This window comes from Sinocyclocheilus rhinocerous, unplaced genomic scaffold (genome assembly GCF_001515625.1).
Source record: "Sinocyclocheilus rhinocerous isolate Xijiao unplaced genomic scaffold, SAMN03320098_v1.1 scaffold149, whole genome shotgun sequence".
NCBI classification, from domain to species: domain Eukaryota; kingdom Metazoa; phylum Chordata; class Actinopteri; order Cypriniformes; family Cyprinidae; genus Sinocyclocheilus; species Sinocyclocheilus rhinocerous.
Window position 1 is genome coordinate 980,861 of NW_015654504.1, and position 5,352 is coordinate 986,212.

The 5,352-nt window shown below is 39.1% G+C and overlaps 1 pseudogene; it reads left to right on the forward strand.

The window, feature by feature from the left end:
- LOC107717307 (uncharacterized) overlaps nt 1-3,785 on the forward strand; it is an 8,740-nt pseudogene extending 4,955 nt beyond the window's left edge.
- The last annotated feature ends 1,567 nt before the right edge of the window (nt 3,786-5,352 follow it).

Genomic DNA, 5,352 nt, shown 5'->3' on the forward strand with positions numbered 1-5,352 from the left:
CATGCGTTTTCGTAAGAAAAATATCCATATTTCAAACGTAATAAACACTTTTCTATCACTTCCGCCATCTGTCATACCCGGAAGGCTTTCCGGCGGATGACGTAGGACGTCGGCGTTGCATGATTAGTGACGAGTGCGGAGAGAGAACAAAACAAACGCCGTTCACAAATTAGAAGCACAAAACAAGGATTTGTAAAGAAAAATGTCGGAAGATCACAATATAAGCCAAGAGGAGACTGGTTTTCCTTTGCTAAAGTAAGGAAACTTTGTTTCCTTTGCTCCTGCATTTCTCAGAGGCGTGTGTGCTGCGCATATGTCCTGTACCACAGTCAGCGGAAGTGAGAAAAAAGTGTTTATTACGTTTTAAATATGGATATTTATCTTACAAAAATGCATGGATTCGCTAAAGGAGGCCTTTATTGACCCCACGGAGCCGTATGAGGGACGTTTTATTACGGATGCGCGCACTTTATTTCACGTCTTCTGAACTCTTGACAACCAACACCCACCCGCTTAACCCCCATTGAAAGGCTTGGAGGGGCCAGGACAATTTTTAATATAACTCCGATTGGATTCGTCTGAAAGAAGAAAGTCACATACACCTAGGATGCTTCGAGGGTGAGTAAAACACAGGCTAATTTTCATTTCTGGGTGAACTAACCCTTTAATAACAGGGAAGAATCTTCTTCTTCTTCTTCAAAAAGAATCTCACATCTGCACTGAGGGTGTACAACTACAGACACTGCTGAGCACGTCGCATAATAGAGAATGCCTTTGGCTTTATGGCATCCCGGTTCAGAATTCTTGGTTGCCCCATCGAGAGTTCTGTTGAAAAGGCAGTGAGTATTGTTCAAGCTTGCGTGGCCCTACACAACTACCTGAGATCAACAGATGTTGCATCAGCAGAAAAAGCAAGGTACATCACACTAAACCTGGCTGATGTCACTACGCCAACTGGTGAGGTTCGACCTGGAGATTGGAGGGGAATGACAGAGGCTGAAAGCAACTTGGTCGCAGGCCTAGTTCGGCAGGCCTACCCGTTCTCTCAGAACACAAGCTGCTACTGCAACCAGGAATGCCCTGAGAGACTTTTTCCAAACACCTGAGGGTTCTGTTCCCTGGCAAAAATGTGTTGTTTCACATGGACTGCGTGATGGGCCCTTTCCCAACTGAGCAGCTGACTTGCCTGTTCAATCACTACATGCAAATATAAGTATATAACAAATGTACAGCTAATGTGACAATAAAATTGAGCTTTGTGTGTTACCAATGAGTATGTGGCTGTTTTCATTCCACTGAATACACATGCAATTAGTAAAAGCATGAACACTTAGCTTATTATTTACATCAAGCCTATTATTTACATAAACATTTAACTTTCTATAATGATCTGCCTTTTAGAATATCAAATCAATATAATAGGATTGGCCTATTATATGCCAGTATATATATGATTATATAGGCATAATATAATACTTATATCTATCTATCTACATATATATGTATATATATATATATATTATCAGTAAAAATGCATAACATAATATTTCTGATCTGAGTTTATTTGCACTATGTTTTTGTTACCTGCATATTCAACCATTACTGTAAAATAATTTGTAGAACACTGTTTTAACAAAAATTTAAGATAACATCACAGGCTTTTCTCTAGTAGTTTCAATCAAATGCATGATGAAGCGCAATGATGAAGTGTATCTAGGTGTGAGACGGGTACCAATGGTCAGTTTGGTACAGACAAAAGAATAATGGTTAGCAGCAGTTCAGAGTTAAGTATCGTGTTTGTAATACAAAAGAAACATTCTATGTCCATAACCAGTCCTCTATGAGAAGTGTGAATGGCTCATAGTCTGAAAAATTTAGCATGATGTGAAAAACAACAACAAATAGTTGGAGTCATCTCAGTAACACAAACCAAACCAAAAGTTTATTATTGTATGTTCTTTTGGCACTTCATTTATTGCAACTTTTAATTGCCTTATTGGAAAAACAACAGCTGCAGCAGTGTGGCGTAACAACATTTATTTGAAACACCAAAACCACAATTTTTTACACAAGAGAGCTTACAAAAAATAAACAGCCTCTAATGTGTTGTGCCATTGTCTTGCTCATCCAGTAGCTGCATCTCAATATCAAACATAATGTCTTGTATACGTTTTTTGAAGACGGCACACTGTCGTGGCGGTAGTTTGCGCATTAAATCTGCAACAATCTGTGCGTGCCTATCAAAACTGTCTGTTTTGTCTTTCTCATGGAACGTAAGTAGCTGTCCAATGCCATCATCTGCACTGTCCCTTCTCCTTTTCCTTTTGTTGCATGGCACAGAAGGGGGTGAAGATGGAGATGGAAAAAAATCATTGAATTTGTAGCAGCTTTCCATGGAGTACTTGACCTCTGCAGTACTGAAGTGCCAAAGTCATCCAGGGAAATGGTTGAGCACTGCTCATCTTCCTCACTGTCACTGGTAGGACCAGATGATGATGACGGTGGAGACGTGGATGGAGACGATTTATCAGCCACCACTTTTTTTAGAGTCATCAATTTCAACCTACAGTACATAGAAGAATAAAGTTTTAATGAAAGTAAATCAGACAAAATGAACACTGCGTTACACAAGCACCAACAAGTGTGGATTTTTTGCAGATATATGACTCATGTAGATAGCAATCGCCAATGTTTTATAAAGAAAATAACTGAGGTCAATCAATAAACTAGTTTCATTAGAAAAATAGTCTGTTCAAAATATAAATGCTACAATTTGCTAACTACAAACGAACTTGCAGCACAAACATATCACCAAATGAATAGCGTGTAGTTTACCTTTTCAAAACATGGTATGTTGGACACAGTTTGTCGGTGCCGGACAAAAGGTCTGGCCCATTACATCTTCAAAAATAGCCTAGGTACTTTGGTACTCACCGCTTCATCTCCACTCTTTCCTTTCATTCTTTTTATTGCTTTAGAAAATTTGTCTCGGATGTTTCTCCATGGCGCTTTGCATAACTCCGGGTCACCGACATCAAGCTTCGTTGCAATTTCTTTCCAGGAATTAAAAGCCTTCTCTGAGTCTTTAAAATCTCTCTGCGAGCGATCGTACAGGTGCGGATACGTCTGCACCAGCTCTGCTACTCGACCCTCCAGTGTATTCATGTTGCTAACTTAGTGTTGTTGTTTTGGATGTTGTTCTCCTGTCTGACCTCCGTGGAATGAGAAACGAACCAGGGAAAAAAATAATTGCATGTCAAAGAAGGTGGAGTTCCAGAACAGACTGCGTAATCACCATGGACCAATGGTAGCTCAAAGGTGTTTAGGAGTCAAAACGAACTCCCCAAAAAGCTCGCTTTGGTGAGCTGTTTCTAACTGCCGAAACGAACTCAAAACAAACTTTGTTTCGGCCTGATTTTGTTCGAAATGACGTCATTTCAGTTCGTTCTTCGATTTCGTTTGAAGTATATCAGGGCCTTAAAAGCATCACCAACCACCTGTACTGGTCTGCCACTAGCTCTGATTTAGGACCAGAGAAGTTAGCCAAATGGACCTCTATCATCAACCACATTCAAGACATTCACACACATTCTGACCCAGTGTTCTCTAGGTGTCAATATGAACAAAGGTTGTCTAAGGACCTTAGCAAGTGGTTTCAACCAGGTGTGTAACCTCAATGTGTTATTTGCTTAAAACACTTATAAGCATTTATGATGTGTTACAGCCCTGCCGATTTTTTCTTTGTCTTTTGTTGTGAGATTGCAGGGACAGAGGCTCCTCCTTGATGGGCGGGACTCCAGTGCTGATCATGGGCCGCACCTGGGACACACTATTTAAGAGGCTCATGGAGTTTGGCTTGTTCTCTCTCATTTTTGTTTTGTGTTCTTGTTTGAAGAGTGGTTCTTGAGATTGTGTGTTCCTATTTTTGTTGCCACAACTTCACAAACCCCGTTTCCAACAGCTATTTGATTTGTTGTTCCTTTCATTATTCTTTAATAATTTGACCCTAGACATTATTTGTTTAACTTTAAATACATATTTTCTTTATTGAAACCCATTTTGTGAAGCGTATTCTTTATGTTGTGACATTGAGCCAGGTCGTAACATAAATTGGAGGCTCGTCCGGGATCAAATTCTTATTTGGAGTTGGGGTTTTATTACTTGTTTTTCCAAGTTATTTTGAAAGTGGACTGTGGAAAAGTTTCACAATTATTGTATTATTAGAGGACGTTGGGTTGGGTAGAGTGCTCCAGCTGGGTTGCTAGTCAATCCTTCCAACAGAGAGCACTGTTTGTTTTGTTAGTTTGTTATTTTTGAAGGTATCCCGGGTAGGGATTTAATCTCTGTCGGGGGTACGCTATTCAGGGTCTGGTTTTTACCAGGTGGCATGAAGTTTAAAGTGGCCCCGAGCCTGGTAAGCCTTTGAAGATTAAAAAGGTTAGTTTTTTTTTTTTGTGTACAGTGTTTACTGAAGTTGTTCTGTAATGTTTAGTGTGGGAACTTTTGAAATATTTATTTTGTTGGGTTGTTTATGAGAGACCATTTTCTCATCCCCACTTTCTTCAAGTTGGTAAGTTTACACCAGTAAATAAAGTAGGTAGGCACGTCAAAATATTAGGTAACATGCAGTTTTGAGGTAGCATGCTATGTTGTTGAATGTTGTCAGCAGTTTAGATGTGATTGTGTGACTTATGAATTGGTCTCTTTTTGTAAGAGTACTATATTGTTAGCATGTTACCTGTATAGAGGGTTTTGTTAAACCTTTTGAATGGGTTCTCCATGGAGGAGACGGGATGAATGATTATGACTTGTTAACTGGTGTAGATTAAATGACCATGAAGTAGCTTTGTGGAAATGGAGTTGTGTATAAGTTATTGTATATAACTTATTGTATAAGTATATAAGATATTGTGGTGATTTGTGTGAAATCCTAAAGTAGCTACTGGGATGAAAGTTTAGAGTTTAGCCATGGCTTCCAATGTGGAAGAATTTCTGAAAGAACCTTTGGAGGAAGTGCTTGAAAAGTGCACTAAAGAGCAGATTTTGCTGGTTGCTGCTCATTATAATATAGAGCTCGCTAGTAGTGATAAAAAAAATTAAAGAATCTATAGTAAAGTGTTTGATGGGCACTTTAGACGAAAAAGGATTTTTAATTGCAAAGTTACAGTAGCCAAGTATTGTTGACAGTGAAGTAAAGCTGAAAGAGATGGCGTTACGAGAAAAAAAGTTAGACCTGGAAGTAGTGAAGTGTCGCCTAGAACAGGAAAGAATAGCCTTAAAAGATAAAGAGTTGCAAAAAGAACTTGAGATGAAGAGAATGGAAGGACAGAAAAAGGAAAGTAAGCATGCTTT